We start from the raw sequence: 23,689 nt of genomic DNA on the forward strand, positions 1-23,689 counted from the left end.
ATGAAATGAACATTTAAAAAGATCGGAAAGTGCATTCGTTTCCTGGGGTGGCTGTTACAAGAGTCTTGGAAGCCAGAGGTCTGTATCAGTTTCACTGGACTGGAAGCAGGGAGCCATGGGGGTGGTGCTCAATTTGGGCTCCAGGGGAGCATTCTTCCTGCCTCTTGCGACTCCTGGGGGCCCAGGGACACCGTGGGGTGAGCATCCCTCCCCGTGTGCCCTCACATCACCCTCTGTCCTCATCTGTGTCCAAACCCCCTCTGCCTCTCTCACGAGGATGTGTGTGGCTCCCTTGGAAGGTCCAGGATAAACTCCCTTCCCGGGACCCACAACGCAATTACGTCTTTGCCGCGTAAGGTGATATTCACAGGGAATTAGATAGTGGACCTATTTTTGGAGCCGCCATTCAACCCACTACACAAAGGAAAATAGAAAATATTTTGAATGATAATGAAAACGCAAAATATCAAACCCTTGGGATGCAGCTAAAGTCATAAGTAGAGGGAAATTTAAAGTTACGAATGTTTATATCCTAAAAGAAGAAAGCTATAAAATCAGTGGCTGATGTCCCATATTTAGAAGCAAGAAGGAAAAGACGAAGGGGAAGGCGAAGAAGGAGAAGGAGAAAAGAAACCTAAGTAGATACGTGGAAGGAAGTAATAAAATAAGGGAAGAAATTTAGGAAATGGAAGATGGAAAATTGATAGAGAAAGTAGATAAAACCTAGAGCTGAGTCTTTGACAAGATCAGTAAAATCGATAAACTTCTAGACTGATCAGGGAAAACAGAAAAAACCCAGAAAAATTACTAGTATGAGGAATAAGAGAGGAGACACTGCTCCAGACGCTGCAGACATGAAATGATAAGAAATGTCATGAACAACTGTGCCAACAGATCTGACAGCTTAGATTAGATCGACAAATTCTCTGGAAGACACAAATCATCGCTGCCGACGCAAGAATTAATTTGTTTTGAAAAACGAATGGTCTTATATCTACCAGAGACATTGAACTGGAATTAAAAGCAGAGAGAACTCCAGATGGTTCCAGTGGCTAACTGTACGCAAACTATCAGAAAACAGAGGAGGGATCCTTCCCCTCCCTACGGAGGCGGCAGTATGGTCGCACTAGATCCAGACAGCCCCGTGTAAGACAATAAGGTTACGAAGCAATCTCTCTCATGAACATAAATGCAAAGACTCTCATCAAAGCACTGGCAAACTGAACCCAGAAATATACAGAAAGGATAATAGATCATGGTTCTAGTGAGTTGAATCGTACCCCTCAAAAACGTGTGCTGAGACTCTAACCCCAGGTACCTGTGCAGGTGCCCACACTTGGAAATTGGGTCTCCGCGGATGCAGTTAGTTAGACTACGACGAGGTCATCCTGGATTAGCGTGGGCCCTTGGTCCCATGTGACTGGTGTCCTTGTAAGAACGGCAGAAGACAGGCGGAGAAGAGAACGTCTCAGGAAGACAGATGTACAGAGCAAACAACGTATGATGGACGCGGAAGTCGTAAAGCAAGGAACGTCAAGGATGGGTGGGCACCACCAGAATCTGGGGAAGGTGACGAAGGGTCCTCCCCTGGAGCCTCCTGCGAGAACACGGCCCTGGCCACACCTGATCGCAGACCTCTGGCCTGCGGAACGGTGAGAAGGCAAATTGGTGACAGCGGCCTCTGTCTGTGATCAGCGGGGTTTTATCCCAGGACGGCAGATCTGGTCTCTTGTGTGGGAAGCCAGTGGTGGAATTCATCCTATTAACAGAATAGACGATAAAACATAATCATTTCAACCGATGTAGAAAAACATACTTAACATCCATAAATAAATAAGTAAATAAGTAAACAAATAAATAAACACACCCCCACAAACCAGAAATAAAAGGAACTTCTCTATTCTGATAAAGGGCACCTACAAAAAGCCTACAACTGATATCACACTTAATACTAGGAGACTCACACTTTGTCCTAAGACCGTGAACAAGGCAAAAATCTGTGTTTTCACCACTTTTAGGCAACACGAGACTAGCCAGTGAAATTAGCCAAGAAAAGAAACAAAAGACATACATACTGGTAAGGCAGAAGGAAATCTGTCTTTAGTTGCCAATGACGTGACTAGGTGTGCGGACAATTCTAAGGAATTGCCGAAAAGATCGCGAAGTAATTTAACACGGCTGCGGAATATAAGGCAAATATAACAACAACCAAAAATCCAGGACGCTTCCCCCTACTACCAGTGCCAAAATTGGAAAAGGAAGTTTTAAAATACTTATAATCGTATCAAAATGTCTAAGGAGAAATTTAACAAAATAATTGAAAGGCCTAAAAAAATACACTGAGGGGCCACCTGGCTGGCTCCGTCGGAGGGGTGTATGACTCCTGATCTCAAGGTTGATGAGTTCAAGCCCCACATTAGGGGTAGAGAATACTTAAAAATCAAATCTCTTCAAAAAACACCCTGCACATACAATACTTGCTGAGAGAAATTACAGAAGTCTCGACTAAATGGAGACCGTGTTCATGGATTGAATAGGAGGTATTGTTAAAATGTTAATTCTCCCCAAACTGATCGATAGCGCCAACGTGCCATATGTAGAGATGTGCGCACCCCTCCGGGGCACCCACCTGAAGATTTCAATCCTTGAGGCCTTGCGGCAGTGGGGAGCCCATAAACCCTCTCACAGCCCCACAGGTGACTCTGAGGGACATCTTGGGCTTTAAGAACAACTGTCTAGAGGAGCGCCTGGGGGGGCGTCTGACTTTGGCTCAGCTCATGATCTCACGGCTCGTGGGTTCGAGCCCCGCGTCGGGCTCTGGGCTGATGGTTCAGAGCCTGGAGCCTGTTTCCGATTCTGTGTCTCCCTCTCTCTCTGCCCCTCCCCCGTTCATGCTCTGTCTCTCTCTGTTCCAAAAATAAATAAACGTTGAAAAAAAAAATAAATGTTTCTTAAAAAAACAACAACCGTCTCGAATACCGGTGGCCTGGAGTCAGAAACGGGGTGCCCTGCGTCAGGAGCAAGGTCGCCTCCGCCTGAATTATTAAATGTAAACCGTAAACGACAGTGCTCCTGGTCCCCCCAGTCGGAATTACCGTAGGGTTTCCAAACAGAGGGCTGTTTCTACCTTGCCTTTCTCCAGCGTCTCTTGTTGCCACCTGCCCAGGCCTGCAGGTGCACAGGCCGGAGACAGCGCAGGAAACCAGGGCAGGAACGCGGCCGTCTGGGAACGATGCAGTGACAGGTGTGTCGCTGCCGATCACCCCGGTAGGGCTTCAGCTGTGTGTCGTTAAGGTGACTGTAGTCGTAAACAGCGAGGGAACACTTATGGTCACGTAAACGCGCCACATTGCCGGGCACGGGAATCACAGGATGTACTGTCTCTGTGCTAGCAATAGATGGTTTTCGAAGTCACGGTCTTAGAAGCCCAACAGACCCTCTCCAGCCCAGCTCGCTGCCCTCAAAGAACAGGGGGTGACACCTTAAGAATGTGACTTCACTCTCCACCGATCACTGAACGCCACTCCACCCGGGGACCCTAACTCCAAATTTTGCCTTTATTTTTTTCTTTTTTTTCAACTTTTTTTTTTTGGGGGGGGGGGACAGAGAGAGAGCATGAACGGGGGAGGGGCAGAGAGAGAGGGAGACACAGAATCAGAAGCAGGCTCCAGGCTCTGAGCCATCAGCCCAGAGCCCGACGCGGGGCTCGAACTCACGGACCGTGAGATCGTGACCCGGCTGAAGTCGGACGCTTAACCGACTGCGCCACCCAGGCGCCCCCAAATTTTGCCTTTAAAAAACCCTCCCTTGTAAGCCATCCGGGAGTTCGGGATTTTGAGCATTGGCTCCCTGTCCTTCTGAGGGGCACCGCACCAACAGACAGCCTCTCTTTCCTCACTGCAAAGCTCCGCGTCCGATTCATTTATTTACTTCTTTATTTCACTGGCTTGCTGCACATCAGGCAGGCCAACTCTCGTTTGGTTGGGTCTAAAAACCAAAGAGGACTCTGCCTGCCCCGGTAGGTGATGCCGGGGAGGCTGATGTGACAAGTTGATGGAAGAAAGACATGAGACGAACCAGACCCGTCAGTCCCAGGAGGCGTCCGCACACGTGAAGCGCGCCCCAGCTTCCGTCTGCAAATTCTATTTGTGAGGACAAAGCAGCTCCGAGGATCCAGGGAGATAAGCAGGCAGGCGGCACACGGGACAGAGCACCGCCCCGGGCACCAGCGTCCTTGCTGGTTTGACTCACACACACCCTCACACACACCGCGGACTGTTTCAAGAGGGTGGCATGCCTCGATTAAAAGGTGCTCCAATCCAGGGGCGCCTGGGGGGCTCAGTCGCTTGAGCGTCCGACTTCGGCTCAGGTCACGATCTCGCAGTTCGTGGGTTCAAGTCCCCCGTCGGGCTCTGTGCTGACGGCTCGGAGCCTGGAGCCTGCTTCCGAATCTGTGTCTCCCTCTCTCTGTCTGCCCCCCTCCTGCTCTGTCTCTCTTTGTCTCAGAAGTAAATAAACATTTAAGTAAATAAATCATACAAACAAAGGCACCCCGATCCCGCGTTATTGTCGTTCTGGGAGACGAAATCTGCACTTTCTCCCCGGCTCGACAACATGAGAAAAGGTGAACTCCGCATTACGTGGATACGAAGCACGCCCGGGTGTTCCCAACTGGACCGGCCTGGTGTCCCGACCCCTGGCCCTGGGGCCCCCTCTCCTGGTGGAGGCACAATGCGTCTCCTGGGCCGGGCGAATTATGCATGCGTCGGTCGCAGACGCAGCCAGGCGGGGGACAAAGGAGCGCTGCCCGCCTGCGTCCTGCTTTTGTCGCGGCCGGCCGTCTTTTGTGGTGTGGCCTGGGAACGCGGCGAAGGAGCCACCCCCGCTGCAGAAGCCCCCTCCACCTGGCTGCGGGCGCAGAGCGCAGCCGCGGCCCTATTCTCATCTCCTAGGCAACCGGAGGCTGAGAACCAGATGCCAAGGGAGGGAGGTGGATTCCATATCGGGAAGGAGAGATTTGAAAGCTAAAGCTGGGGCTGCCGACAAAACCAAAACGTCGTGGGGGACGACTGTCAGATGGAAGACAGCCCCCCCCCCCACCGACCCCCTTGCCGCCTCCAGGAAGCCCGTGGCCTCTGACCGGCCACAGCTCTCTCTCTCTGCTCCTGTCCCCGCACGCTTGTTGAACAATGGACCCGATTTGAAACCCCTGAGTCATTGCAGTGGAGCCCGCTAGGGGTGATTAAATAATAAAATCATTAAAACTGACAAGGAGGCGGGATCCTTCAAAAACACAAAATCTGTCTGAGATGCATGGCGAAATGGTCTTTTGGACGCACCGCGAAATAGTAACTCACCACCGTAGACGCAGATTGGAAATAAATTCTGAGCCAGGAAAGCTCCGCGTTCCCGGGGCGCCTGGTGGGGGCTGTTAAATGGCTGACGTTCAAATACAAATCCTAGCCTCCCCCCCCCCCGGGTCTGCCGGGGTCCCCTCCCACCTCCCCCAACTCCCCACTAAGAAACCCTCCTTCTCTGAGTCCTCACCCCGCACTCTGTCTGCAGCCCCCTCCTGATCCTGTCTGTCTCCAGGCACAGCCCTGCCCGACAGACAAGATAGACATTTAAAAACCAGTCATGTTTTGGATGAGTGTGGCTTTGAGGCACAAGACGGATGAATTATTTCCTGCCGGTTGGCGCCTCTGCCTCGGGCGTGGGTGGGAGTGCTGCGCAGGGGAAGGGGAGGGAGACAGGGTGTTTCCAGGGAGGGACACGACAGCAGACCAGCCCCTTGAGGGCTGCTGACACCCAGCCGCCTCCACCGAGGGAGTCAGAAAGCGAGGGTCGACTGAGCCCGCCTTACATCTGCATCGTTTAGGAAAATCCATGTATTATGCCTTGTAGGCACCGGGGTAATTTTTGCACAGGTAGATCGTTGCTATAATCTGAGAAATTGCTTCCCATCGGGGAAAGAGGGTTTGAGGTTCTTTCAACAACCTAAGAGGTTCACGTCAATGCGTCGCACAAAGAAATAACATCCTCTACATAAGGCAGCCCAAGCCTCTTGGATGTTTTCAAACCCTGCTCGTGAATGTCTTACTAAACCGGAAGCCTCAGGACTTGGCAGGATGCAGCCAGCCTCGCGTATAGCGGACATCCCATCCGTATCTGTCTTACGACACACATCGTGACTCTCCTGTCGTACCCCCAGCCATTCGGAGGAAACCAGCCTCCCAAACACCCTCCTACCTCTATTCCCTGGCGGCACAGAGGTTGCTAAGGGAGTGAATGATCTAGTCTAGGCCAGCAAGCAGAGGGAGGTCATGAGTCTCACGTGCACACAAGGAGGCGGGCGTCCGTGGTCTGACGGGGGCTGCAGGCGATGGGCATCCCAAGGACAGACGAGCATCGCAGTGAGCCAGCTCGATCTTTTCGGCAGAGAAATCTGCCCTCACAGTTCCACCAGCAAAGGACAAGCCCGTGCCCGGGATCCGGGTCACCTGCCGGAGGACTCCTTCTAGCTGTGTCTAATAACTTGTTACAGATCGATCGCTGAGCAGTGTCTCTTCATCCTTCCCGAAGCCTAAGCTCTTCATCTCGTGGGGTATTTGTTGAGAGCAAAGAGATCCTACGAGAGGTCGTGGGCTCTGTCCACGTCTTGTAGGGGGCACCTTACATTTTTAAGAAAAGGGGGGAAGGGTTTGCCCTGTTTTACTCACGCTTTGTTAGTATCTTTCTCCTTTCGTGCACATAAAGTCATCTGCATCTAGAAAGCCGGATTCTCTCCCGTCTCTGGTTGCTTTGTGCCCTGGCGTGTTCACCTGGGATGTCAGTCATGCCTGTCTTCCTTCCCCTCCCGCCATCCCGTCTGGCTGGAGCCAGCCTCTTCGGGCCCCCGTGGCGGAATCACTTCCCCAGCACCCGCATTTCGTGGAGAATGGAGAACGCCCGTCTCTTCGCCGGGCTGGAGGAAGCGCTTCATGCCAGCACCAACACGGAGCCTGGAACGTAAGTGCCAGTACATCGCCGTTGGAGGAGGCCAGCGAGCTACGCATTTCACTTCTGCACAACGGCAGGAGAGGCTTGGTCTGGTTCTCTCGCTGTTGGCACATACTTAGAAAAATTAGCTGCACCTCCGCTTGGCGTTTCGACGAGCGGGGTACCTTCTTCCACTGGCATCGAATAAGATGCTTTAGGTGGTCTCCAGGCTCCCCCTGAGTTTTCAGTTTTCAATGCTGTGCCATAATTCTCCCCAACTAACGACCGTGACTGGTGACCCCTGACACGCAGTCTTGCAAATTTTCTTTCTGCCTCTGTTCCTCTTTTGGAAGATGACAGTTCAGAGCACCTTAGTTGCAGGCGATTCTCTTTCTCATGCAAATCTCACCATTTTGCACAAATACCGGTTGTATGTCACGGACAAATCCGCTATTTTCCTAACGCCTCAGCAGTCTGGAGGAACCGTAATCGCTAGCCGTGCTGCGTTGACGGAAGGCCACGCGGCAGTGCAGGGGAGGCGGGCCCAGTGACCCGCAGAGGCTTGAGACGCCCCTGTCTCAGAGAGAAACCCCCAGCAAGTCAACACCCAGTTTCTTTTGCCAGGTGTCCACAGATGGGCCAAGCGGCCCAGGATTCTGCCACCGCCCCAGCACGGCCGGCCCGCATGTCCACCTGAGACCCCAAAAGGCACGGGGCTAGACCGCGCCGTCTCCGGGTTTCACGAGGTGCAGGAGGCTTTGCCGGGAAGGAGGAAAGAAGTGGGAGGTGACAGGGCTGACCGATGTCTGGGGAAGTGGGAAAGCTGGCTGTCGCTGCACCTGGCGAGGTGTCTTTGGAGAAGTAGAGTCATGCAGAATGGAAGTTCCCACCGGTGGGGGCAGGAGGGCGGGTGCCTGACCAACTGTTCCGGCGCCTGAACTTTACGGTCTTTTGGAAACTCCTCGGGTGTTCTGGGTGGCCCGCACCCCTAGCATTTTATAAACGAAACCACCCCTGAGAGAAACAAATGGTTCTAATCATGCGGATACCAAGTACAGGGCATCTGGAATAGATTATCTGATGAAAGCACTCGTGATCGATAAGAAGTGATTTAAGGTTTCCGTAAGAGCAAAGCGGAAGGTGACAGAGCTGAGTAAAGCGAATATGTGTCTGTGCGTGCATACACATACACGTATGCACAGACACACATAGACGTTGAAGGAAGTCCATGTACACACGCACATCCAGTATATACACACAAACACGTGCGTCTGTTAATACATATTCACAGAAGAAAAGAGCATTAACATAACATAAGGGCCTCAAAACTGCTAACTTAACAGCACAGATGGTACATGCAAAATCCCCTGTTCTCACTTTGTTATATCAGAGACGCAATCGTGGCTCCGTGGTCGCTAATACGGCACGATCTGCTTCGTCCTTCCCCACCATTTCTTCGGGCTCTCGGGAAAACGCCCCTCTGGGTGAGTCTGTGTTCAAGAGCCCTGGCCCCGGTCTGGGCTGCTAGCGTAAGATGGAGATCCATCAGTCTGGAGATGGACGGGGAAGAGATTTCGCTTACAAAGCTCTTGTACTCCAGAAACTCATGGATCCGTCAGAAATCAGCCCACCGAGGTTCCGGTCCCAGCACTACTGTTTCTGGGACAGTTTCAGTAAGCCTCGGTATCTCTTTCGTAATCACGGAAGTAAAGATACCAGGAGCCCCACCTAAGCCATCTGATTATTGAGCGGTGTTTGGGAGACTCACGGAGCACTGCCCAGACACCGGCACCCACAGGCCACCGCGAATGTGCCGAAGGGTGAGGGTCGCGGTAGCGTGAGCGGCTGGGAGAAAAGGAGCCTCTGTTTCTCGTTCTTTCTGTGGGACTCGCCCAGCGCGTGGGTCCGTGAACAACTGTTGTCTGGTTATCTGAGATGGAGAAGCGGGGAGTCTGGGCAGGTGCACACGGGAGCTCGGGGCTTGCCCCAAAGCCAGGTTGACACGCTGACAGCCACCCGAGCTGGCCGGAATCCCATATGCTTTCTGCTGCGGCTTCCTGTCCTCAGAGCCCCGGGACTGTCCTTCATAGAGGGTCCAGACAGGCGACCCAGCGTGTGTCGGGTTGGGTCAGACCTCGACTGTTGGTGGCTTAGGAAAAGTCGCCACAGGGGAGTGGTCGCAAGGGTCAGCGCTGCACCCCAGATGCTCCTCTCGAGGACAGAGCTCCAAGAACGTGGCTCCAGGCGGGGCCCTGGCTGGTGCCTCACACGAGTATTTGTGCGGGGCACGGGATCTTCCGGTTGAGTGCCACACGCTCGTCGTACGTTTTTAGAACACAACACACGTTTCCTCTGAAAGCCAGGTTTGCTCCCCAGGCAGGAGCCCCTCACTGTGACCCTGCCCCAGGACAGCGTTCCCGGCCTCCATCAGCGTGGATGCTCACAGAACCGGTCACGGGTGGCTAAGGCAGTGGCTCTCCAGCAGAACCCTTACCACTCATCCAGACGAATATTCTTGTGCAAATCCGCTTAGGTGCAGTCCTGTCTGACTGCAGGATCCGGCCGGGACCCACCCTCCAGGAGAGTCACTCTTCCGCTTTGTGGATTAGAACAAAGGACAGTAGCAGAAGTCGTGGACCCTGAAATCGAGGGGGCTTGATGGGTTTAAAAGCACAGTATGAAATTGCAAATGGAATGGGCTGGATTTGTGCAATGATTTCTGGTTTGCAAAGCACTTTTACACAACACCACGGTCTGAATCTTTGTGCCCCCCCCCCCATTTATAAGTTGAAAGGTTAATCCCCTCGATGAGTATTTGGAAGTGGGTCTTTGGGAGGTGATGAGGTCATGAGGGTGTGGCCCTCATGGATGGGACTAGTGTCCTTATCAAAGAGGCCCCAGAGAGCCCCCTTCCCCTCTGCTGTGCAAGCACACAGGGAGAAGATGGCCATCTGGAGTGCCCTCGCCCGACCATGCTGGTGCCCTGACCTGGGACTTCCCAGCCACCAGAACATGCAGAATAAGTCTGTGTTGTTACAAGTTGTCCCGTCTGTGTTATCCCGTTGTAGCCCAGAGGGACCGACACGTGCTGTTCTGTAGGGTCAGTGTGTGTATCACCCGAGTTTCCAGCTGCCCGTAGGACACGCTTTACTTCGGCATCACCCGAATGGAAACCGATTAATTGAATTGTCTCCCCAAGTACAGCTGGGACATGGTGATGCTGTGGGCCAGCCAGCGTTCTTTGCACACAACAGAAAGACCCCTGCTACCCCGGGCACCGAGGGCATTTACCGGGTGACCGTACGGGCTCGTAGGAAAGCGGACAGGCTCGTCAGAAAGGACAGGAACTGGACCACCCCCAGCACCGCGTGTCAGAGTTCACAGGCAACTCCTTAAGGGCACTGACACTGGGCCACGGAAACGTCAACAGTTTTCTTAGTCTAATTTCCAGGGACAACAGGGGACGTCCCCTCGAGGCTTTGGACGCAGCGGGCCTGCCGCCACCTTGATCTCAGAGCCTGGTCTCCAGAGCCACGAGGGGCACGTTCCTTCTGCTGTTCCCACCCTTCGGATGGGACCCCCGGCACAGGAGGTGGACAGCCGAGTCCACGTTCTGCCCTCCACTGCCCTCACCTTTCTCGCTAACCCGCGTGTGCTTGCAGAGACACGTGTGCCTTCCTACACACACGTGCACACACAGTTTGGTGACACCTAGGCGTCCGTGCGGGCAACCCTCGAAGGTCCTCGTGGATCCTGGGAAGGCCGGCCACCCCACGGAGCCTGCGGCCCCGAGGATCCAACGCAAGCCCTCTGTGGTCACGGACGACGGCGAACACGCAGGGCTCCCGGGTTTGAAGCCGGCTCCTGAGTTGAGGCAGAGGCGGAAGTCCCGTTCTGGACTCCCAGCGGCTCTGCTGGCCCTCCCTCGCGGTGCTCTCACCTCACTCGGGAACGTGGCTTCCAGGGAACCGCGGTGGCCACCGAAATTCCTATTTTAACGTGTGCTACTCATCAAATGTGGGAGAGCTGGCTCCTCGTGGCAAAACGAAGCTAGTCCAGACAAGAGGGGATTGAGACGAGCAGACAGAATCCAAGGATGTGACGGCACAGGGACGAGGCTCATTCCCCCCGGCTGCCGCCTCTCACCGAAAACCAGAATTGCCGGGAAGTGTCCCCAGAGACCGGACAGTGTGGCCCCCCTGAATCACACCTCCCGGCCAAAGCCACAGAAGGAGGTTTGAAGCTCAGAGTTCACAAGGGAGCGTGGGGAGGGGGCAGCTCATCGAGCACGAAGGAATGAAGGGGGGACTGGTCCCCCCTCCCGAGGAGAACGTTCTGCCTACACGTGGCGTTCCAAAGCTGAAGGACCAGGTTCAAGTTCTCCCTCACTGGGAAAATAATTGTTCTTGATGGTTCTAGGGAGCCTCCGCAGAGAGCTGAGCTCCGTGTTTTGGAGCCCAGAAAGGAGGGGGCACGCCGTCCGGGGAGGAGAGCGGGGTCCGGGGCCGCTGTGGTCAAGGGAACAGCTCCAGTGCGGCCGCGTCACTGTCTGGAGAAAGGCCGTTGGAGCCGATACAGTAGCCGCAACACCACAAGGGGTGTGCGAGCCACTGGGACTGGAGACGTTTTGTGCCTGCGTGTTAGTTCAGAGTCCGCGCTGTCAGAAACGGAGCTGGAATTAAATGGAAGCTTTCCATCAGACACGTTTTCCACAAGCGGACGCAGCGGACGCATGTTGCTTAGCCCTTGCTTCTTCCGTATCGAGAGCGTTGCTGTGTCCTCAGCTTTGCGGTTTAGGAGGCAGCCGCCGGGCCGCCGCCTGAGATGCTGCCCACGGTGACCCGAATGTGGCGGCGCTGTGACTCCTCTTTGACAGGTGAGACCCCTGCACGGGCCGCTAAGCGGTGAGCGAGGACTGTCCCCCCACTAGTCCTTCATCTTCCCTCGAACCTGACGTCCGGATCCCCCCACGATGACCGAAGGACAAAGCAGCGTGGCACAGTGACCCCCGCCTCCAGCCGCCCCCGCCCGTAGCCTGCAGTCACCTCGTCTGGGTCAGAACCAGTCCCGACGTGTCTCCTTTCAGTGCATCCTGGGCACTGGGCATGGGGTCCCTCAAATATCGGGCTGGCAGTGTCTCAGCTGGCCGTTCAATACTGGCGTCCATAGGGTTTTTTCTTCGTTTTCAAATGGAACTCAAGCTCGTATAATTGAATTAGCTTTTCTTGATTCTTGACGTGTCTTGTCGCTGGTTCATGCCCGACTCTCCTGCCCCCTTGTACTCATTTCGTGTACACACGCCCTGATTTTTAGTAATGCCATGAAAACCCAATACTTACACCAGCCCGATGACCCCGCCCCTTCCACACTGATGACCACATCTGCGTGCCTCCCTCTCCCCCACCCCTCCCCCCACAGGTGTTCACGGTTCTCCTCAAGTTTTTGTTTTACACACACACACACACACACACACACACACACACACACGCCTAAGGAGGAGCATTTCATTTAGATTTTGTCGTTTTTTCTACCTTGTGTATTAGAAGATAGTCATTCAGCGGGAAGTTCGGATGTTTACTCTCTGCACTGCAGGTGGACCTGGAACTCTCTAGAAATGCAAATTCTTGAATCCTCCCTCTGGCCCTATGGAATCAGAACCCATGGTCTGCGTTTCTCTGATGACTCAGGAGGCCCAGAACCTCTTAATTTTCTTACTGGGTGTTTGTGTTCTCTCTCTTCTGGGACGCTTGGTAGACTTTTGCCCCTTGCTATGGGGTCATTTATCACTTTCTTAATGATTTTAGTTATTTATATATTCTTGACACTGATTCTTTCGGGTTAAATGCACTGAGAATATTTTTTTTTCCCACTTATAGTCTGTTTTCTCTATGTTGTCTTACGATGAACAGAATTTCTAATTTAAAAATTTTTTTTTCAACGTTTATTTATTTTTGGGACAGAGAGAGACAGAGCATGAACGGGGGAGGGGCAGAGAGAGAGGGAGACACAGAATCGGAAACAGGCTCCAGGCTCTGAGCCATCAGCCCAGAGCCCGACGCAGGGCTCGAACTCACGGACCGTGAGATCGTGACCTGGCTGAAGTCGGACGCTTAACTGACTGCGCCACCCAGGCGCCCCAGAATTTCTAATTTTAATGGAACAAGTGTATTATTTTTGTGGTTAACACTTTTGATTCTTATTTAAGAATGCCTTCTTCAGGGGCACCTGGGTGGTGCAGTCGGTTAAGCGTCCGACTTCAGCCAGGTCACGATCTTGCGGTCCGTGAGTTCGAGCCCCGCGTCGGGCTCTGTGCTGACAGCTCAGAGCCTGGAGCCTGCTTCAGATTCTGTGTCCCCTGTTCATGCTCTGTCTCTCTCTGTCTCAAAAATAAATAAACATTAAAAAAAAAAAGAATACCTTCCTCACCACAAAGACAGAAAGAAATGTACCTACGTTTTCTACTAGAGATTTTACAGTATTTTCTTTTGACACACAGGTCCTAATCCAATTTACAATAGCTCATAATAAATGTTGACGTCTCGTACTCAAGTTCCCTCACTCTGTGTTGACCATTCCTTTTGTTTTGTTTTGTTTTGTTTTGTTTTGTTTTGTTTTAGAATCAACTTGTAAAACTTCATGGAAGATCCTTTTGGGAGTCTGCTTGGGCTTGCGTTACACTGACAGATCAGTTTCGGGTGAATCACCACTTTCCGCACGATGTGCCCACACTGCCTACAGGAACTCGGGATTCTTGTTCAAGTTGTCAACCTCATTTTCAAAGCTTTGCACACATTGCTTGTAACACTTCTCCCCAAGTCTCCTCCGCCCCACGACCTGGAACCCAGCTCTCCCCTCCGTCCGGAGGCTCATTCTGAGCGTTGGGGCTCGAGAGATTTCTCTGTTCTAACACAGAGCAGCCCCAGAGACAGCAAGTTCTATGCCACATTCACTATCATAATATTATGTCAATAATTTCCTGATTCACTGTGAGATATTTTTAGGAAGATCACTTATTTCCTTTTACTTTAAAACATTTCCCCCAAGTACTATCCTTCTTCAAATGTTTTATTATTTCCTGAAACCAAATCAAAGAGGAGCAAAGTGACTTCCCACTGTCCTTCCTGAAGCTCCTCCCCTCCCCCCAGTAAGCCTGCTCACCTGTTAGCCCAACTCAGTCTGTGGCATTTCTCCGTATCCTCCCCCCCCCCCCCCCCCGCATAGCTTCCGAATAGTTTTTTTTTTTAAGTTTATTTATTTATTTTGAGAGAGAGAGAGAGAGAGCACGAGCAGGGGAGGGGCAGAGAGAGAGGGAGAGAATCCCAAGCAGGCTCCTCACTGTCCAGTGCACAGCCCGACTCCCGGCTCAAACTCCTGAGCCGTGAAATCATGACCTGAGCCGAAATCAAGAGTCGGGCATGTAACTGAGCGAGACTGCCGGGTGCCCTGATTCTAAATATTTTTGAAGTGAAGATCTGATCTGTAAACAACAGTCTCTCTTTAAAATTGTTCTCTCCACATGATACGTAAAGCGCCACATCAGAGAATCTGAAGTACACGGTTTAATAGGTCAATTTAGCTGTAGTAAAGACACGTTAAGGGTGGCCCGTAATTTTTGTTTCTGTTCGTGTCAGTCAAAATTAGGAAATATGCTGTTCCTGTCTCATTGGTTTTGTTTCCAAAACAAACACACGTACTTTTTGATCATCACATAAGTGGCCTCGCCAGGATGATCTGAAATTGTAACTCTTAAAAGAAACAGCCAAATTTTAAGGCATCACGGGTTATGTATTGAAATGAAACTTAGCAAGAGTCTGTGTTTTGGGGATCATTTAGCGAGACATGATTGAAGCGCCCATGAATCTTTAGTTCAGAAATTAATTATTTTGGGGGAAAGGGACTTGTGGATTAAAGACAATTACTGAGATGCTTTTTTTTTTTTTTAATTTTTTTTTTTCTCAACGTTTTTATTTATTTTGGGGACAGAGAGAGACAGAGCATGAACGGGGGAGGGGCAGAGAGAGAGGGAGACACAGAATCGGAAACAGGCTCCAGGCTCCGAGCCATCAGCCCAGAGCCCGACGCGGGGCTCGAACTCACGGACCGCGAGATCGTGACCTGGCTGAAGTTGGACGCTTAACCGACTGCGCCACCCAGGCGCCCCGAGATTCTTTTTTTTAAAAAAATGTCTATCTATTTTTGAGAGACAGAGAGTGTGCACATGAGTGGGGGAGGGGCAGAGAGAGAGGGAGACACAGAATCTGAGGCAGGCTCCCGGCTCTGAGCTGTCAGCACAGAGCCCGACGCGGGGCTCGAACCCACGACCTGAGCCGAAGTTGGACGCTCAACCCCATTGAGCCACCCAGGTGCCCCTAGATGATCACTGAGATTCTTAAGCCTTGGATTTTCACGGTAATTCACATTATAAAATGAAAAAAACCTCAGACTTGAATCTTTAGTAAATTTCACTTCCACCAGAATAAAGGTTCGGGAAAATGCATCCCAAATGCTACTCAATCACTGTCAAGCCATAAGAATTCACTAAATATTCTAATACGAAACTAAACATAATTCCATCTCGGAGAAACATGTGATTTGAAAACGGTCTCACAATCTCAGAAATGTAACTCAGTGCAGTAAACATTCACTGAGGGCGTCAGGCCCGGCTGGAGGCTGTGAGGGTGCACAGATGAAGACAGTCCAGGCTCTGCCCTCAAGCTATGCAGCCTAGTGCCTCTGGGGGCTCCTCCTGACATCAGCCATCACCGCACAATAGCTTCAAATATCCCTGCTCTTTCTTTCGGATGGTTGGATTCTGAGTCGGCTGAAGTATTGATTGGCGATGAGTCTTGATTTGTGGAACACGTGGCTCGTGTGCTGTGCCTCCGTCACTTATCTGAAAGATAAGGCGAGTCAGCCTGCCCTTTGGAAAGTTGATAGGGGAAAAATGCAAGGCACTCTCCAACGTCTTAAAAAACCCATACGCATCCCACACTTCTGTCGGGATGGACCATCAATTCTTTCTTAGCTGCCGTCATGAATCAGTCGGAAAACGAATCCCTCCCTCTCCCCGAGGTGACGGATACGGGAGAACCGAGAAATCCAGATGAAATACAAGGAGTTACGCAGGAAAGATACTGCTAAGTGGGGGAATAAAAAAGACGGATTGCAGAAACGTCTATCCAAATGGCGCTTTTGTCTACTGTTGGGTAGTAAGAATCTTATATTCTGTTCCAGAAGCCACAGAAGAGGAGCGTAAGTTGGGTGAGGCGGTGAGGCTGGCCCAGCTGTGGGCGTGAGTCCCCGCCGTGTGAAGCTGCGACCGCTCTGCGATGGTCTTCGTGTTTTACCCAAAGGGAGCAACCCCTTGGGTGGTATTTGTGGAGATCCACATCACAGATCTTCCGGATTTAGAACTTTTTGTGTGCTCATAACTATCCTTGAGCACGCAGCCTGAGTGTTTGCTTTGGACACGATACTCACGGGTCTTCGTTCGTCATTAGTTGCACCACGGTAGCGTTTTCTGATGCAAACGGGAAGAAACGTCCAACAGCGGTCTGCCTCCATTTCAAGACAGTGAAAGGAGTGGGCACCAGAGGTCACGGCCCAGACGACTTAGGGTGACCATGAAATACAGATCTGAAGAAAGAGGGTTTGACCTTTGAAAGAATCCTTTACAGGTGCCTAGTGGGAGGCATCTCTTTGCATTGGAAATATTACTTAACCTGCAAAAAAAAAAAAAAAGAGAGAGACAGAAAAGTTGGGGGGGGGGTGCTGTACGTGCAGAACAAGGCCGTCCCGTGAGGAAGGGGACCTTCCGTGTGGGAAAGAGCTTCTAGTTTGTGTTGATTTCCTGGAATTCTGGGTGGATTCTTCAGAATGACAAAAATGACAGCAATGACCACTAAAACATGAAATAAAGATCTCTGCTAAAGTCAGTAAGGACTTTGCTTCTATAAAAGGAAGTCAAGAAATACAAGGAAGTGTTATAACCAGGGGACACGTGTTCCTGAAAAACACTATTTTGGGGAGAGAAAGAGTCCGTTGAAATCCATCCTATGAAAAAAGGCGAATGAATCAGTTTTAAGAAGTATCTTAGGAATGGTGATTATTGCTTCATAGTTGGCTTTACTCCGCATCAGTCCCAAGAGAGGCTGTTTTCAATGATGTGGCCTCTGCCACTGATGGTCTGTCTGTCTGTCAGGCTTTCTGCCAGTCGGTCAGTCGCAGTTCACACGTGACCTGCTGTTTCAGAACAACCAGGTTGAAGCCTGACAACCGATCTCATTATAGTCACACAAAGGTCCGTGACAAACAGCTGATGGGCGGTGGTGGCTTAACTCCCGTGTTGGACAAAGGGCCACAAAAGCCCCAGGGTTTTTGGGTTTTGGTGTTTGGTTTTCATCTTAGCCACAATTCCTTCTTTAAAGAGTAGACCACGTGGGCCATCATGCTTTTAGATTGCTATTTCTTTAAGGTTTCGTTGCTGCGTTTGGCGAAGCGATCACTTGTTTTGATAAGACAGACCTACCTCCGAAGGAAATGAAATACATTTCCTGAGCTCCGAGAACCAGAATTGCCCTCGCTTAGCCACCTTTGATTACAGCACCGACAGCAGACAGAACAGACAGGGATGTAGCTGACACGATGACCTTCAAGCAATCAAACGGTACAAATCCCTGTCCTTGAGGGAAGCAGTAATAACGAGGAGCCTGAGTGCTTGTCCATCAAAATCCTCATTTTTATTCAGTTCTCACTGTGAGTTCAGAAATGAAAACACGACACGGAAGACGGTCTGTCGCATTCGGGGGCTGAGAAAGACAGAACGCATTTCTAAATGCACATGGATGGACGACGTAAGAGGGACACTAAATGTGTGTACGTAGCATCTTTCCCAAGCTTGTTTAAGAGTTTCCTTAAATGGGTTAAACAAACAGTGGTGTGCAGAAGGAGAGAGCTCACATCAAAAGCAGTTCTGGCCCCAGAGGGGAAGTAAAACAGAAACAGAGCTGAACCCTGGTCTCCAGGGTGGAAGGTTAGGCCATAATTGCCTCCTCCCAGGACTTGTAAGCGGTGCCGGGGGTGATGGCAGACAGTGGCCACAGCGCGCAGATAAGATACCAGCAGGGAGCTCAGGAATGCAGGCTTCGGGAGGAATTGCTATAATAAATACCTTTGATTATGAAACGCAATTTCCCCAGGAGCTCAGAGAGCTGCCGCACATTTTGTTTCTGTTGTCCTCATGATGGATTGGGGGGTTTATTAGAGGCAGGTGTTTTCAGCCTGGAGTTGTTCCTTTATTGAAAAATCAAAGCCCACGGAAGTTAAATACAACGCTAAACAATACAGCGAATCACCTCAAATAAAAATCGCGCCGCCCCCCCCAGTTTTGTCCGTTTTTTTTTTTTTTCTTAGAGCTAGTCTGTGCCTGAATTTTTTCACTTGTGGGATTAATGTGAAACCGGATGTAGGGTTGCCAGATTTAGTAAACAAAAAACACAGGACGCTCAGTTACATGTGAATTTCAGATAAACAACAAATGTGGTTTGGCCTAAACGTGTCCTTTGCTGCATCTGCCGCGAACTGAAATTAACAAAATACTCATTGTCTGTCTGAAATTCACATGTAGCTGGGTGTCCTGTATTTCATCTGGAAACCGTGACCACGGGGCTCAGGTGCAGCTGACACAAAGGCTGGATGTTGTCTGGTCATGTTGCCGAGAGCTGACTTTTTCAAGCGTCCTTCTTTCTGTTCATTAACTCCTCTACCAAACCTCTGCCTCCAAAGGCCCTGGCACCGCCCTTGAACCCCGCCGGCTTTTTGCTCGTAAGTCACTTAGATGGAGGCCCTGTCTCGGCGCCCCCCATCTTGTGGGCCGAGGTAGGTGTCTGCGTATCACAGAGCGGCTGCCACTTCATGGCACTGCCCCCAGGCTGCGTCTGTCCCCCTGTTCCAGGAGCCCGTGTCCACGGCCGGTTGATGAAGCACAGATCAGCTCACCCTGAGCTGGTCCAACCCCAGTTCTCCCACCCGACGCTCTGAGCTTCTTGGCACAAGACGGCATTTCTCTTCTGGTCAGGAAGCTGTTATTAGTTATTTTTAAACTTTTAAACTAAGATATTATTATTGCTTTTGGAATTTTCAGCAAAAAAAAAAAAAAAACAACAATACCGTGTTTGCCTCTTAGTGCACAGTAAACATTTGTGGAATGAAAGAATGGGTCAAAGTAGGAAAGAACACAGTTCTCTCGATCAGAAAATGATAGCTCCACAATTATCCAACAAACCCTTTTATTATTTCATTTTATTTTCTTTTTTTGAGAGAATGGAGGGGAGGGGCAGAGGAAGAGGGGGAGAGAGACGATTAAGCAGGTTCCGTGCCTAGCATGGAGCCAGATGTGGGGCTCAATCCCACGAACCACGAGGTCACGACCGGAGCCAAAGTCAAGAGTCAGACGCTTAACAGGCTGAGCTACCTAGATGCCCCCAAGAAACCCTTTTAAAAATACAAACTGCCCTCTGGATATTAAAATGTGGTTCCAGGGGCGCCTGGGTGGCGCAGTCGGTTAAGCGTCCGACTTCAGCCAGGTCACGATCTCACGGTCCGTGAGTTCGAGCCCCGCGTCAGGCTCTGGGCTGATGGCTCAGAGCCTGGAGCCTGCTTCCGATTCTGTGTCTCCCTCTCTCTCTGCCCCTCCCCCGTTCATGCTCTGTCTCTCTCTGTCCCAAAAATAAATAAATGTTGAAAAAAAAATTTAAAAAAAAATAAAAATAAAAATAAAATGTGGTTCCAGCAGAATGAAAAATGGACAATTTCTTAGGGTATCTTTTCTTTCTGGCCTGATTACCACCTTTCTCAGCTTGCCACTGTGGTGCTGGGAAGTCAGGCCAGCATTCTGTAATAGCTTAAACTTGTGTTAACATCAGTTGAGCCGAGAGTGGTATGTCCTCCATAATAGATGCCTAATGTTTATGGAGCACATGCACCCATGCGTTGGGAGGAAGGTGGCCATCATGGTCTCCACGAAGTAGACAGCAGCTCAGCTCGCCAGCCTCACCTGCCACCAGAAACCCCAGTGTCCCCAGAAAAGTCAAGTACACTAAGAAGGGCTTCAGTCTTGCCACAGAATGTCAGCTCTAAAACTAGGTGTATCCAACAGGTGCCTGGTGGCTCAGTGGGTTATGGGTCTGACTCTTGGTTTCCGCTCAGGTCATGATCTCGTGGTTTGTGAGTTCGAGCCCCACCTCGGGCTCTGTGCTGACAGTGAGGAGCCAGCTTGGGATTCTCTCTCTCCCTCTTTCTCTGATCTTCCCCTGCTCTCGTGCCCTCTCTGTCTCTCTGAAAATAAATAAACACTAAACAACAACAACTAAGTGTATCTACTTCCTAGCGCGGCTGTTACAAAGTACCTGGAATTATATTGGTTCTGGAAGCCAAAAGTCTGAAGCCAAGGGGTGGACAGAACCTCTGAGGTCTGGGCAAGTCCTTGCCTCTTCTGCTGTGGAGGAGACCCTGTCCTTGGTGCTCCTGGGACCTCGGCTTGGCGCCGCAATACTGCTATCTGCTGTGTTATCACACGGCCCTCTTCCTGTGGGTCCCCTCGGGATACAGGCATGTTGATGAGGAGCCCCTCTAATGGCCTCAGGGTCGCCTGGTCATATCTGGGAAGACCTCTTTTCCAGCGGCCTTATCACAGGTATGAGGGGTTGGGACTTCAACATGCCTCTTTGGGGAGGACACAAATCACCCCATAACGCTAAATGTCATAACACTCTGTCTCCTGCACTGGCTGTTCTACAAAGCCCAAAGATTTCCAGCCACACATCGTCATCCAATTCAGTTACCTGTCGATTACAGAGGACGAGGACCTCATCGTCCATCGGACGTCCATCAGAATATACACCGAGTCCCCGGGCTGTCAGTTGGTGTCAGTCACGAGCGTCAGCCATGACACCACCCGCGATGCACGGGCGGTGCCCACTAAACGTTTCCTGAAAAGAAAAGTGAACGAATGAGCCACCAAACTGACAACCGAGCGACAAGCAAGTGTGGAATAATTACGGGCAGACGTGGGCTTTTGCAGCGGTGGGCACACTTCTGAGACCCCATCAAAAAAAGCTCACCGCTGCCTTTTGTGCCCCAAGAAAGGAGAAAAAGAGCTGATGGCCCGTGATCTCACGGTGAAATCTTATCACTGAGGGTTGTCAATGCAGCGGCGTTTTCATTCGGTCGTGGGTATTTACCATGCCTTCCACGCACGAGAATGGAAAGAAACACGGGAGCCCTGTGATGGGGCGGTGTGTGCAAACCCTCTTCAGGTTCAGTGTCTGACGTTCCCGGTGGCGTTTCCGCCTGCCTCGTCCACGAGCAGGCTTCTCCACACGGGGCAGCGCCTTGGGCCTTCGGGAGCACCATCGAGTGGCTTTTCTTAAAAGTGGGCCGCACCACTATCCCGGGGAACTTTCGCAAACTCCAAACACCCGTTCTGTGCATCTCGATGCTGGGCCTTTGAAATCTAACAGAAGGAGCCAGAGAGGGTTCCAGAAAACAAGCAAAGTAATTTCATTCGCAGATGACCCAAGTCACCGGGTGGATGAAACTCCAGGGACTGAGGGTGTCCAGTCACAGAGCCAGGAATGCGCATCAGCTGCGGCCCGCCGAGCGCGTTCTTAGTTACACACGGTCTCACGTGTGCAGCAAAACCGTGCCACGGTTTCAGGTCACACACGACCGAAACCGGTTAGAAGGAACGTCGCAGAGCAGAGATGTTCCAACGTGAAGAGAAAAGGCACCGAGTCGGCTGATGAGCACCCTGGGATGGCCAGCGGGGACCGTGTGTCAGCTCCCTGCCAGCCCTGTCCTGCACAAGCGTCACAAAGCCGCAAGCCTGGGCAGGAGCCGCGAGGGTCATCCCGTCCTTCAGATTCGGCCACCAGCGGGCCCTTCGTGGAAGACAGTCCTGTCTGAATCAATCTTTCTTTCTTTTCTTTCTCTCTCTCTCCCTCCCTCCCTCTTTCCCTTTCTTTCTTTCTTTCTTTCTTTCTTTCTTTCTTTCTTTCTTTCTTTCTTTTTCTTTCTTTCTTTCTTTCTTTCTTTCTTTCTTTCTTTCTTTCTTTCTTTCTCTCTCTCCTTCCCTCCCTCCCTCTCTTTCTCTTTCTTTCTTTCTTTCTTTCTTTCTTTTTCTTTTCTTTCTTTCTCTCTCTCTCTCTCCCTCCCTCCCTCCCTCTTTCCCTTTCTTTCTTTCTTTCTTTCTTTCTTTCTTTCTTTCTTTCTTTCTTTCATGTTTGTTTATTTTGGGGGGAGAGAGAGAGAGGGACACAGAATCCGAAGCAGGCTCCAGGCTCCGAGCTGTCAGCACAGAGCCTGACGTGAGGCTCGAGCTCACGAACCGTGAGATCTTGACCTGAGCCGAAGTCGGATGCTCCACCGACGGAGCCCCCCCAGGGGCCCTGTTTCTTGCCCTTTCTGGCTGCAGGTCTCACACATGGAAGAGGCACGACTCTCAGCTTTATTCCACATCCAACATTCCACTCTTAGCTTCAGAGGAAGACCCTGTGGCTGCCGGGCCCTTGCTGAATGCCTCACTTGACGCTGTTTGTTGAAACTGTGCACCGAGCCCTTTCTATGCGGAGGACTTGGTATAAACCAGCAATGGCATCCAAGCCTCCTGGGTGTGAGCTGCTCTGAAATCTGAGATGCTTTTATGATATTTCAGCGAAACTTAGAGTTGCTCTAATTCAAACTTCTATACAAACCTAGAACTTTCTTCCCGCTAGCTCAGCTTTTCCATACACACGCCTTTCAGGACATGCCCATGTCTTAGCGAGGTGGGCAGCTCGATCAACAACTCAAATGGCTAGAAAGTTCTTCTTTGTCCAGTTGTTGAAAACCATTGGAATAGAATAGAAAGCCCAGAAATAGATCCGGTAAGAGAAGAAAGTGGAGGGTACATGCAGACAAACGGCCAATGTCCTTAACGTACAAAGAACTCTTACGAATCAATAAATCAACAAATAATCTAGTGGGAAAGCGGGCAGAGAACACGAAAAGATAATTTACCAAACAGGAGATATCACTGGTTCTCAACCACTCAAGGTCATGCAAAATGAAGCTACAAGGAGGGGGCGTTTTTAACTCTCCGGTGGGCAAAGATCCAGAAGCTTACTAAGACCTGCGGGCCAGGCTTTGAGGACACAGGCATCCTTCTCCGTCGCTGGTAGGAAAGCACGTTGACAGAACTCACCTGAGGGCTACTTGACAATCTCTACCAAAATGCAAGAGCGCATCTCTCTTGCCTCCCGATTCCACTTCTAGAACGGTAAGTCACAGTAGCCGTGCTCCAACATTTTGGGGTTGGGACCACTTTACACAAGAAACATTCCTGACGATCCCCAAAGCTGCTGATACTTACCGCACGAGAAATTGAAACTGAAATTTAAAAGATTCTATTATATTATGAAATAACAACAGACCATTGTGTCATCATACCTTCCACATCCGGAACCAGGAGTAACCGCGAGCCTCCGGCGGAGACGACAAATATCGATTGTGCCGTTGGAACGATTTCGACTCACGTTGCCACTGTTGATCAATTCTGCTACCCTTCGCCGTGATTTTTCCAAGTTTCCAGCAGACGTACCTTCGTTATGTGTATATATATTTTTATGTAATATCAGCAAATACATCTTTGAAGAAAATGCTCACACACTTGGGT

At 50.9% G+C, this 23,689-nt stretch overlaps 1 long non-coding RNA gene across 3 annotated transcripts in view; it reads right to left on the reverse strand.

The window, feature by feature from the left end:
- LOC109500049 overlaps positions 1-23,390 on the reverse strand; it is a 42,421-nt gene extending 19,031 nt beyond the window's left edge. For 2 of the 3 annotated variants that reach the window (XR_006598496.1, XR_002157697.3), the window contains exons 1-3: positions 23,219-23,390; positions 20,820-20,966; positions 1,319-1,759 (exon numbers count right to left, since the gene is read on the reverse strand). This is a non-coding gene — a long non-coding RNA (uncharacterized LOC109500049). Of the gene's footprint in view, positions 1-983; positions 1,760-20,819; positions 20,967-23,218 lie in introns of those variants that run through there. The other variant, XR_002742558.2, reaches the window with a different exon arrangement.
- Between the last annotated feature and the right edge of the window lie 299 nt (positions 23,391-23,689).

The sequence above is a fragment of the Felis catus genome, chromosome B2, assembly GCF_018350175.1.
Source record: "Felis catus isolate Fca126 chromosome B2, F.catus_Fca126_mat1.0, whole genome shotgun sequence".
NCBI lineage: Eukaryota > Metazoa > Chordata > Mammalia > Carnivora > Felidae > Felis > Felis catus.